The 13,237-nt window shown below is 41.7% G+C and overlaps 1 long non-coding RNA gene across 1 annotated transcript; it reads left to right on the top strand.

Moving 5' to 3' along the window:
- The first annotated feature begins 233 nt into the window (after positions 1-233).
- Positions 234-11,407, top strand: LOC123940456. The gene is made up of 3 exons (XR_006818077.1): positions 234-476; positions 3,205-3,357; positions 10,817-11,407. It is a non-coding gene; the product is annotated as an uncharacterized LOC123940456 (long non-coding RNA).
- The last annotated feature ends 1,830 nt before the right edge of the window (positions 11,408-13,237 follow it).

The raw sequence follows: 13,237 nt of genomic DNA, 5'->3' as shown, positions 1-13,237 counted from the left end.
ACAAGTTGGCGGAGCTGCCCTCGCTGCCCGATTCCCTACCACCCACCTCCCCCTCTCCTCCTGAAATTCGTTTCCTCGAAGGGCATGGGTACCAACGTTTTTTGCGTTTTCTCCAACGGAAGCGAGCATCCTGGAAACAGTGCCTCCTTGGAAAGTCGATGAGCTTACGGGCTGTCTGGATTTGCTTGTTTTATTACTGTCATATTTTGTTTCGGGGGTTTTGTTGGCTTTTTAAATTTTTTTGGAATTTTTTTGAGAAGTGGAGAGATCAAGATGGGAGTTGAAAGGGAGAAGGGTCATGGAAGACAACAAGAGAAGTATACCCTTTCTCCAACTATGTTTCTTTAATAAATGCTTAAAAAGGCAAAGAACTGATTTTTAATACATTGCATGCAACAGGAACTTTTCCTTTCCTCGAATTATAATTGAACCAGCCCCACGGTGTCTTTGGAAGAAAGTTTGAATTCTTTATGGAGGTATTTCTTGGCCTATTGTCTTTGTGCAGTGAACTTTACATCTTGCTATTCAACCTATATTCTCCTGGCTACCAGCAAGATTAATTTAATCATTGTAATGCAATTATTAATACTGTTTACCCAACGCTGGTTTCAGGTTGGCTGTTAAGAAATTAAACTCTCGCTGGGTGACCAGAGCTAGGCAGGGGTTTCTTCATGTTGAAAGGAAACAGTCCTCTTTATTTAGTCTCAGAGCTCTAGCTTTCGGCCACGGGCTCAATTAGCCAAAATGGAAACAATTTTCATTCATTGCAATAACTCACTGTTCTGGAGATCGCTTTCAAAATATACACTTTATTATTATACGCTGACCTCGGTGGCGTGGAGTGGCAATAAAAGAAAGAGGCAGGGAGATCTATCTAGCCCCCTTGGGCTATAATTATTAGAAATTAATTGGGTTCAGGACCCTGGGTAGTCTAGCTAAATTAATAGCTTGTCTAGTGGTTTAAATCCGAATTTTTAGTCCACGGGAGAAAGAGAGAGTCACAGACATGAAATGCAGACCCAAGGGACGCCTGAGTTTACTTGCAAGACACTCATCTATTAAATAGTGTCTAGAATACATTCGAGTTGGGGAGAGGGGGTCGCAGTAGGAGTGGCGGGGGGCAGAAGAAAGAAAGGAGCGAGATGGGGAAGGCGACTGAGAGTGAGCTAAAAGGTCTCGAGTTGATTTTATTCGATTTTTCTTGTCTGCATTGTTTTCGGGAGGGGTTGCATTTAGGGGTTAAAATAAAAAATAAAGATCCCGTGTACTCGGAGCTGTCGTGCGGGAGTAAAAGTGAAAAGGGAGCCTTAGGCAAAAGGAAATTACTGCGAGCCCGCGTGACCTTTCAGGGAGGTAATCAATCAAGTGATCAACAGGGATATTTATCATCGCTATATAGGACTACTTCGCCCTGCACGGGCGGGGGTGGGGAGGCGAGTGGAGGGTGGAGACACGCGCGCACGCGCGTACACACACACACACACGCACGCACGCACACACACACACACACACACAAGTTTGGACGAACCCGATAAGCCTCGAGACAGGACACGTAGGCTCTAATAAATGTTAAGAGTGTCCGTTTAGTCTGACATTCTCGAAGACACACACACGCGTACACAGACGCAGGGGAAAATGCGCACATCCCCGCAGCAGTGGCTGCGTGAAGGTGTTAACTTTAAATTGTCCGCTGAGCTCTGTCCCGAAAGGGAGGCTCGCGGTGAAATGCGGGCTTCGAACGCCGGCGAGGACAGAGAGCCAGGCTGAAGCGGGCGAGGGGCAGGGAGAGTGAGACTTCGGCGACCAGCCGGGGAAGGGGCGCCGGCGGAGCCAGGGGGCTCAGGGCGTTGTTGGTGGCCCTCTCGGAGATGCGCCGACGCCGGGGTCCGAGGCTCCAAGGCAGCCTCCTCTTCCTGCGAAATCGTCGCGCGGCCCCAGCGGCGCGTCTGGGGAGAGGCGCGCTCGCGGCCAAGCCCGCTCCTGCGAGCACGCGCGGCGAGGGTTCGGCGGCTGTGCGTTTTCTGCCCAGTTACCTTCTCTACCTTGTAAAACTCGCCGTTTTGTAAATTGCGTTTTTCGGCCCCGATTTCTTAGCAAATCGTTAGGTTTTACAATCCTGCTGCAACCCTCTGGTCGTTCCACAGCCCCCACCCCCAACTTCAGACGTGCATATGAGGGAAGGTGGGGCGGGGTGACTGGCTTTTAATAATAATAATGATAATGATATTATATAGTCGACTTAAATCTAGGTCCCCGAGGCCCTCGCCCAGCTCGGGGATTATAATCAGCCGTTCTTCCGAGAGAAGGTCGGCCTGATTATTGGCCCTGGAGGCTGGGAACCATTTCCCGACGGGTTTATGAAACACAGGTTGGGGTGATGCGCGCCGCCTCCCAGGTAGCGAGCCGCCGCTCCCGCGGTGTGGGAATGTGGGGCCGCGCCAGGGCCGCGCAGGTTGGCACCAGATGCGGAGCTCGCGCTCCCCCGCGGGTCGCTCCGGCCGCCCTCTGCGACTCAGAACAGTCTCTTCCCGCACAGCCTAGTCTGCGGCGCCCCCGCCTGGCTTCCCCGGCCGCCGCAGCTCCGGGTGCGCCCGCTGCCTAGGGCTCCAGCTGTGCACAGTAGCTGCCTGGGCGTGGGGGTGGGAAACAGCTGGAGCGCCCCGGGGAAGCGCGGGTTGGGGTGGAAAGGAACCCAGCCACCAGGATTATGAGGCGATCAACTCCCGGAGTCGCTACTGGTTTAAGATCAAGAGGACCAGCTCCACGGGGCACAAATCTCTGCCCGTGGGAACTCCGGAGAGAAACCAGACTGCTGGTATGCAATGCCCGGGAAGGTTTGGACCCCCTTGAGTCCCTTCTACTGATCAAAGAAGAACCTAGAAAAGTGATACTCAAAATTAAATGTACATATGAACCCCTTGGGGATCTTGTTGAAATGCGAATTCTGATTAAGTCAGTCTGCAGGGAGACCCAAGCAATCTGCTCTTCTAACGCTCCTAGGGGAACTGGGTGCGACCGTAAGTGTGGCCCACGGATCAGCAGCATCGAGCGTTACCTAGACTTTATTAGAAACACAGAATCTCAGGTCCAAGTCCAGACCTAGTAAATCAAAACTGGGATTTTAGCAAGAGCTTAACTTGAACGTCGAAGTTTGAAAAGCCTGCTGTAGAAGGTGCCTGGCCGTTTTTCTATCTTCTGTTTTAGATCAGGACACCTCCATGACCCAACCTGCTGCCTGCCTTGGTCATGGGAGAGCATGGAGTCAATGAACCAATCTCTTCAAAGCTACAACTCCTCTGCTCCATCCCAGAAACTCTTGCCCTCTTCATCAATTGACTCCTGGACTCAAGACCACCGGTGAGGCTTTCCCAGGATTCTGGTCATCACCCAGAATGACACACCTCTCCACTTCCTTCTCACCCCCACCCCAGTCTCTTGTCAAGTCTCTGACATTTCTCTCTCCCTCCTTACATTAGAGTTCTTTGTTTCCACATCTTCCTTCCCCTTTCAGCTATTGGCTTCTTGAAGGAGTCCATGCCTTACTTTCTCTAAGCTTTTTTTTTTTCTCAATGCATCAGGGAAATAGTCATGCCTTCCCTCATGGGATTAATGTCTAAAACTGCTTTGTGAATGATAATGCTAAAGTAACTGTTACCTCTTTTTCACATTCCTAACCCCTCTTCCCATAGACTAGCGCAATGCTTTACATCACTAAGTACTTAGTATGGTGTTGTCTCTCTCTGGAAGGTTCTTGAACTCAATCACACGCCTGTTATACTGAACCTAGAACACAATCAAATTTAAAACTTTTCGTATGAATACTTAAGTTCTACTTTTCTCCTCCATAAAATGCTCTAGGAAGAGGTTCTTAGTCTTGGATAGGAAGAATTCTTTGTGACATCTACATATTCTAGTTTTATTACTCAGATGGTTGATTCTGGAGCTTGGAAGCTGTCAGCATTCTAAATGGTCAGTAGCTCAAAGTTGAGATCTTTAAGAATTAAAAGCTAGATTTTGTATATTCTGTTATGTGAGCCTATTTTGGGGTCTGCAAAAAAAAAAAAGACAAATGCCATCAAAGATTCTGAAACTCTTTTGGAAGCCTTGGTTGCCAGTGTTAGGAAAAGATAGCAGTATTCAGATTTCAGAGCCATTTTACAATAGACAAACTCTGGAACAGCAAGATAAAGTTGAAAGACTTTATAAGAGCCAAACCTTTGGACATTCAAATCTCAGTTCTGCTTTTTACCAGCTGTGTAACCTTAGACGAGTTGCTGGATGTCTCTGAGTCCCCATTTTCTCCTCTGTGTGATGGGAATAATTGTATATATTTTACGGAGTTATTGTGAGGATTAAGACCATGTAAGCAGGGTCTACTATGTAGTGTCTGCTGCATAGCAGAAATTTGACAAATGAAGCTATTTAGGCTTCTAAGTTCTGACATTCTGTAATCGACATAATGATAAGACTTACTGTGTGTGTGTGTGTGTGTGTGTGTGTGTGTTGGTCAGGGGCCTTGGACACTGCCCTTTCCATTCCTATCTATAATGAGATACTTTTTCTTTACTCAGCAAATTTTCCCCTCAAACACTCAAAGACTGAGCATTTGGTGTATATAAAATTGGCTGGGGCAACTAGATCTTAACATCGCAGTTTGAATGGGCACCAATGTGTGTGTACGTGATTGAATTTTAGCTACATATTTTCAAGGGATTCTTGTGTACCTGTTCCTACTGTCAGTGTGAATCAGGGTTGTACTCAGCTCCTCCCATACAGTGTATTGACCATCTCTCAGGATACAGATTCTGAGCCATATGATGCGGGCCACCAAAACCCACTGATGGAGACACCACTCCTCCCCTGACCACCTGATTGCAAATCTTGCTGGACAATACATACAAAGTCATAATTCGAAGATATCTAATGTATCTGTTTTACCATATTCTCTCCCATAAGATGCAAGCCACACAGACAATTCAAAGAGAAAGTGGTTTTTAATGGGATTAGTAAGCGCTCTTTATTTTTTAAAAACATTTTATTTAGAGGGTTTTTTGTTTGTTTGTTGAGTGTTTTTAAATTTTGATTTTCATGAATCTAGTTGTTATCCTTACTATCAAAATACATGAACCCATTGATTGAGTCTAGATCCCTGACGGGAAATAAAAGATTGTGAAATTTACATATGCGGTACTTAAAAATTCTTTAGTCAAACAAATAATTATGGCTGACATAAGAAAATATAGACATCATCAAAGCAAATTAATTTGTCTAATGTATTTAAAATTTATAGATATAGCAGATTTTCCACATCTTTATAAAGCACTAACTATAGGACTCGTGCTGACACAGCTTATAGAGGAGACTGCCTTGTAACAAGATCCTCAGTACTCAGTAACTTAATTCCCTTGACTTGAGTCCAAGGCAGACCTGGCTACCCTCAAACTCAGCTATAGAGTGAAGCCCACAGCCATGACAGAGTGTGATACAGGTGTGCCCTGCTTCATGAAAAGCCACATCACAATGTGATTATTCTCTCCATGCTATTTTATTAAATAATGAGTTCCCTTGAGACGTTTAAAATATGATTTGACTTACAAAAATTTGATTTATGTTCACTTTTCCCAGAAACATACCTATGGAGGTAAAGCTCTATTTTTTTTAATGATGATGCATGTCCCTTAGCAAATGTTTTATAAGCAGTCCATTTCCAAAGGTTAAGGTAAGGAAGCATACCACAGTTCTGAGACTGGGAAAGAAACAATTTCAGCACAGAGAATCAATTGTACCCACAAGAAACTGTAGGAACTGATCTCTTGAATTACCTACTTTGAGACATCGTGTAGAGGCACTAGAAATCTGACATATGGTAAGATTTGGACTTCACATGTTTTTTTAAAATACAATGCTGTTATGCAGGGTTTTATTAGAAAAATTTCCAAATCAATTCTATAAACACTCTGGAAAAATACTTTTCAAAACTGAGGAAGAATTTTCTGTTGCTCAGAGAAATAATCATTTTAAAATTGGTCTGGGCTCATACCCATTTAGAAGTAATAGTCTGTAGGCAAAAAGATGACACCTCAACTCATATTCAGCTTTTCTCTTAGCTACTTGGCATTGAACTGAAGCTCTGAAATTGTGTATACTGTACACATCAGGACATTTGGCATTCTGATGGGCACTAGGAGAGTTTCACTTCTAGCTGCAGTGGGAGCACCAATGTAGAGAAGCCAAGATAGTGAATACTATTTTGATACATCTGTTTCTGTTGTGTTAATATTATGCTGAGCTTTTCACAACATTCATATCCAAAATCCCTACACAATCAACAATCATTCAGGTTTCTTCATCACTCTAAATGGGCAATCTGTGCGCTTGTGCCTCCCAGATGAGTACAACACAAGAATGGTGGCATATGGGCTCCTTAGCACCAGGAACCCCCTTTTCTAATTCATTCTACATGCCACTGCTTCACTAATCTTCCTAAAGCACAGTTCTGATAATATTTCTCCTACTCATAATTCTCAATATCCCTGAGTTATTTTTAGGATAAGGTCCCAAATTTTTGCCTTTAGTTCAAGGGTATTCTAGATAGGGGGAATAGCAAGTGAGGTGCGAGAGCATGAGGTATGCACCAGAAGTGTTAAGAATCTTAGTCTGCCCGAATTATGAGATTCAAGAGGACACTTTGTGGGAAATAGGTTTGTAAAGATAGGTTGGGCACGTGGCAAGGGGGACTTTGAAGGAAAGACAAAAACTTGGGACTTTATCTTGAAAATAATTGAGAGATCTTGAAAATTCTGAATAAAGGTTTGACATTATCAGAATTGTCTTAGGGAAATTAATCAGGCAGTGGTGTGTAGGTTGGAATACATTTCTTCACATGTTGAGTCTACCCATCTTTTGAGATCCAAGGCAAACATCACTTCCTCCAGTAAACTATTGATATGGTTCTTCCAATAAGAAGCAGTTTCTCTCCATCACCAACAACTGTAGTTCTCTTCTTTCCATGTTGTTTTTGTGTGTACCTCTATGGTACCTCCTAACAGACTGTAAGTCCCTTGAGGGGTATTTGTATCCAACTTTCCTTGTCCTCAAATGCTAAACCATATCTTGCTAACAACTCGTGGCCCTTTCTAAGTGTGAGGATTTTGCTTTTCAGCAATTTAAGAAAGTGCTCCACATTACCTTTTTTAAAACTGCCTCTCCTTCAGCCTCTCAATTTGTTCTTTCTTGCTCTTTAGTAGGTATATGTTGGATCTTCTTGCCCTGTCTTCCATGTTTGTTTGCCTCTCTTTCATAAATTCTATCTCAATCTTTCTGTGTTTAATTCTAGATAATTTCCTCAGGTCTATATTCAAGTTCTCTAATTCTCTCTTTGGTTATGTCTAATCAACTATTTAACTTGTTGATTAACTTTTTCCATCTATATTTTTTCATTTTTATAATTTTTTTTAGATGTTCCCATTATCTTTTAACACTGCCTTGGTGTCTTTTTATTTCCAGTTTCAAGGTTAAGTTTTTAAACACTTTAAGCAGATTTCTTTTATCCAACAGTTCTATTGTTTGAAGTTGCTGGAGGCCTAATCCAGCTGTTTGTTGTATCCACTGACCATTGCTCAAATAAATTGTTTTCCCATATTTTAGAATTTTGGATTGTTAGTTCACCTTTAGGAAGACTTTATCTGTGTGAATCACGTTTAATATTACTTGAAGACTTATCCTTCAAAGTAGTTTTACATTTTTTTTATTCCCCCTAAAGAAAGGAAGACTGCCACATGAAGCACTTCATTTGGATGTGTCTGGTGTCTTGGAAGCTTGAACCTATGCTCAAGAACCTATGATCTCCTTCAAATGGACCTTGAGAGCTTGTTTGGAGCTTCTAGTAGAGGAGTGCAGCTACTCATATACCCTTGATGGAAGAATGTTCTTCCCCTTTTCTATCAGGGAAGATCATCCTCTTTGAGGGAGTGTACAGGTTCAGGAGGGACACACATGGAGTGGTGAGGGAAGAAGGGGGGACACATACCTAGCCAGCCAGGTCAGTTCAGTCAATGATGGTGATCGATGGGGTAACAGATATTACATCCAGATCTCCCTCACGTCGTACTTCTTTTATCAAATATCAGGTAAAAGGAATATCATTAACTACATTTTTAAAAATATTTTAATTTATTTGAGAGACAAAGAGTGAAAAAAGAGAGAGAGAGAGAAACACAAGTTGGGAGAGGGGCAGAGGGAGGGAAAGAAGCAGACTCCTTGCTGAGCAGGGAGACTAACTGTGGGGCTCAATCCTCGGACCCCAGGATCATGACCTGAGCTGAAGGCAGATGCTTAAACAACTGAGTTACCCAGGTGCCCTGAATATCATCAGCTTTAAAGTTTATTTATCTCCCTGGGGTTTTCCAGAAGATGAAGGAAGTGTAATTAGAACCAGACATAAGTGATAGTAGGCCTATTGGAAAGATTTGTCAAGGAAGACTTTTTTCTTTGTAACCTAGAAACCAGATGAAATAGAAGATATCTTGTTATGTCTTTTCTGGTGAGCTGATGATTTTCTAGATCAGCCTTTCACTGATGGTGTAACTCTTTGAAAACCAACTTCCTGTGAAAATATCAGTTCTAACTTCTCAACTAGTGTTGGACAAGAACTTCGTGTCTTGATTCCATGAAGGTTTTTGAACTTAAGCTCTGAGTTCTAAAAGCTATAAGCTTTCCGTTCCCCAACTACAAGCTGCCAGGATTTTCATTCCCTTTTGTATTCAGTATTCAGCAAGGACTTCCTTTTCTTTATTTCAGCAACATTTTTAGTTATTAAACAGAGTGATTCAGTGATTTCAGAAGGGAAGGATTGCATATTATTTAGTCCATAAAAACCTTCATTTTATTCAAAATAAATGTCTAGATCCCAGAACAAATGCAGAACCAAATATCACTTATAAGTAGAATCACAAAAACACCCTTTTCACACATTTCTGATAAGCATAAAATCACTCATCCCACCTCCCTTATCTTGCCATCAAAATCATGTTCAGGAGTGCCTGGGTGGCTCAGTTGGTTGAATATGTGACTCTTGATCTTGGCTCAGGTCTTAATCACAGGGTCATGAGGTCAAGCCCCAAGCTGGGCTCCATGCTAGGTATAGAACCCACCTAAAATGAATAAAAAATATATAAATATAAATAAAATAAGAAAAATAAAGCATGTTGAGCCTTCAAATGTCATATCAGATTCAGCCTTCTCTCTAAAGCTTTCTATGATAGTAATACTAATTACAAAACAACTGTTTCTCAAGCGATTATTTTGTATAAAGCACTACACTGACATGTTGCAAGTGTTATTATTTTTGTAAATAACCCTATGACATTATTAACCTCGTTGTACAGGTGATAGAGCCAATGTTTCTAGAGATTAAGTGACTTATTTAAGGTGACCTAGCTAGTATTGGGTTGAACCATATGAAATAATTGATACTCAATCATTTTTATTCATGAAAAAGCATTTTTATATAGCTCAATCTAAGAAATGGTAACAATGGGATTCAAATCCAGGTCTAATTTCTAACTTCTTATGCTTCCCCCTGGACAACACAAACTCTCTATTATATTAATTGTGCCTTACTCTAGGCTATTTTGCAGCACTTGTATATTATCTGTCTTGGTTCATTTTCCTCACTTGACCTTTAGTTACAGCAATGTACATTCATCTGTCTTCTCCAGTGGATTGTAAATTCCTGGAGGGTTGTGTCTTAGTTCTGTATTCCTAGTACATAACACACTACTTAGTACATGACAAGTCTTCAATTACTTTATTGTTTAAATAAACTAAACTGGGTTAGTTTATTAGCAAGCTTTGGTCAGTATTTACATGGAGTTGATGTGCTTTTGAGCTTTTCTCTTTTTCTTGTTTTCTCTTAGTTGAAGTTTTAAAATATGGCCCCAATTTTTTGACACTCTTCCAATCAAGAGGTAGTGTTTATGTCTCTTCTCCATCAATCCATGCAGGTTTGTAACTGTTTCAATCAACAGGGCAGAGCAGAAGTGATGTTATGTGACTTCCAAGACTGGGCCATAAAAACCCATGCAGCTTCTGCCTATGTGTCTTGGTATCCTGGAACATTTTCTCTCTGAATGCTCTCAGTTGGGTGCTCTATCTCAGAGCTCAGTGGCCACACTATGAGAAGCTCATTCCACATGGAAAGACCTCACATAGGTTCTCTAGCCAATGGTCGCCTCTATGCTCAGCCTTTGGGTTATCTCCCTTCAGGTGCCAGACAGGTGAATTAAAAAGTGTATGGATTCCAGCTGCTGGATTCCAGCTGACCAAGTCATCTCCAGGCATCTGAATTTTACCAGCTAAAGTTCCAGATATTGTGGAGCAGAGATAAGCCATCCTTTCCTGTTCCATCTGAGTTCCTGGCCCACATCCTCTGTGAACATAATAAAATGATTTTTGCTTTACACCACTACATTTAGGGTGGTTTGTTGTGTATCAGTAAATGACCAGAGCATTGTCTTCATCTGGCCTGTGCATTAGGAATATCTGTAGCCTGGACAGTTCTGAACTCTCAGAACTTGGGCTGGTAGTATAAAGAAGCACCTTTATCCCAGTGGTTAGGGTCTGGTGGTGGATGTCTGCTCCCCTGTCCAGAAGCAAAAGTGTGCTTCAAGTGGGTTTTAGTTTCTGGACAGGTGTTGAGCATTGGGCTTTCACCCTGTGTGTTGAGTCTATCTTTTGTCTTGACCCAGGCCTGAGCTCAACCTGGTTGTCTAGGAGCAGTGACCTCCCAACTCATTATGGCTCTCCTCTTCCTTAGGTCTGGATCTGGCCTCTGCCCTCCTTCACATGAACTCCGACAAGCTGACCTAACCAAGAGCAGCCAAGCCACTCATCAGAAGCCGGGCCTGACTGTTACCTAGAAGCCTTGGTGTTCACTCTACTCTCTCGTTCAGGACCACTCAAAGATCAAGCTACCAGCCAAGCTTTGCCTTCATAGACTTGGTAACTTGGACGCTGGTCCCTCCTGAGAAGGGGATAGCTTTTTCCTCATTCTCAGCCATTCTCTCCAATATGTTCCTTCTCCTTACCAGGACTCCTTAGGGAGCAGCATGACCAGATCCACCCTGTTGGTTGCAATTAGTCATGCGCAGATCTTCTAGCAGCAAACTCACCTACAGAGATATGGAAGCAGAGTGAGCGTGTGAGGCAGGGGTCACTAGGAGGCAACTGGATTTTCAGAAAAGCCTAGAGGCAGAGGCATCCAGAACTCCTGGGACAGCTGTGCGGGAGTTTCTAGCATCCGGTCCCAAGTATCATGTTCAGAGGCCGGCAGGGACAGCCACTGTGTTTCACTAGGTCAGTCTTGTGCTGTGCTGTGGGGGGGCATTTCTTCTAGTTATGTAAAGCATCCAACCCTGGTTCTCTGATCCTCTCAAAGATTTGTAAACTTCCTACTATCTTTTAATAAAATCTTTCTGCTTAAACCAGAGTGGAATATTCTGTCTGGAGTTAAGAACACTGAATTTACTCTCTTCCAATATCTTGTGATATTTGAATGATTCTGAAAATCCCAGAGCCATAACCTGTTTATTTAATTTTTGTTGTAAATAGACCCAGACACAAAGCACTATTAATATTGAGGATCTACTCCGAGCTCCACTGTAGTAGTAGAAAATTAACAGGTACTATGCAGTAATGTGAAACACAATGACTGACCAATCAAGATATGGTATATTCAAATAGTACTCCCTTCACTAAAAGCTTTAATATTAATGTTAAGTAATGAAAGTATCATTAATGATCATGAAAGGCTTTAATGATTAAAAAGCAAATTTATGTTTTACTTTATTTTTTATGATTTACTTTAAAAGTTTCACTTTTATCTACCTTTTGACATTTCTATTTTGGGAAAAATGGTTTATGTGGAATGTATTTTACAGTAATATACATGTCTAATTTTTGAATATTTATTTTGGGAATACATAGCAAAAATATTTTTATTGATTAGTATGCATAATCAAAAAATTTGGAAACCACTGCTGCGAATTCAAAGTACTTATTCTTAGAGAGACCTTAAAGAACATCTTTAACATGTAAGTTTTGAAACAAAACATGTAAGTTTTGAAATTTTTTGGTGGCAGAAATCTTTTTTCAAAGAAAGTCCCAATACCTAAAATAACAAATAGTTTGATAGGGTTGCCAATCTACTTTTTCCTGAAAGATCCAGAGGAGCACAATTTGCAAATCATTGATATACCAGGTCTCTCTCATTTTGCAGATTAGGAATTTCAAGGCCCAGAAAGGAAATGACTTGGCCAAGACTAGTTTTCTATTTGCTGATTGAACTGGGGCTCAACCTACGTTTCCCGATTCTCTTTTTGTCCAAAAGTCTTTCCACCGTATTACAGTATTTCATTGAAATGCTGGTTTTGAAGGCATCTGGTGATGCTTTCTAACTTGTTTTCCCTTTGCAGTTCTGAGATGTTAGGAGGTATCTGCCATTCTGAGTCTGGGGATTATCTGAGAAGCTGGAAGGAAGTATTATAGCTTCCCTACCCACCACTCAACCCTCGGCACTTCCAAGCAAGGCTGATCATATTAAAGACATTTTTAATGAGCTCACTGTGCATGTTGTTTCTGCTTCCTCTTGCCTTTTGGACTTAGTCGAAAGAATCTGGAAAGAATCTGAAGCTCTGCCAAACACTGTCAACAGATCCAATCACAGTCACACTGTCATCCGATAGAAACGTAGCTTCACCGGAACTTCTGGGCTCTTGTTCACACATGTGGATTCTAACTAGCAAAGGACTAAGCTGTAGTGACTACAAGCAAATATCTCTGAACTTCACTGAGATTGATGACAATGGTAATAAAAATGGTCTTTTCCATGATGAACACTACCAGTAAGTCAACAGTTAAAAACGGATAGTTTTAAGAGTAACCAATGCATTAGCTCTTGTCAATGAGATTCCTTTTGGCAGTAATATATTCGGTGGATTAAGTTAAACCAAATGTTTGTAACAATGGAAACATAGTCATGTTAACAGTTAGGATTATCGTCCCAGTGAATATTTACTGTAGTTACGTTCGAATTTACCCTTTAATTTACCCTTTTGGACACTGTTTGATCATTTTCACCTCTTTTTGATAAATTCCATTTTAGATTAAAACCAACAGAAAGCATCCTTTAACATTTTTAAAGCCGTGCAGTTTATTTTCCTTTAAAATGTTTATGTTC

The sequence above is a fragment of the Meles meles genome, chromosome 4 (genome assembly GCF_922984935.1).
Source record: "Meles meles chromosome 4, mMelMel3.1 paternal haplotype, whole genome shotgun sequence".
Lineage (NCBI taxonomy): Eukaryota > Metazoa > Chordata > Mammalia > Carnivora > Mustelidae > Meles > Meles meles.
This window is presented reverse-complemented; position numbering and strand designations above follow the sequence as displayed.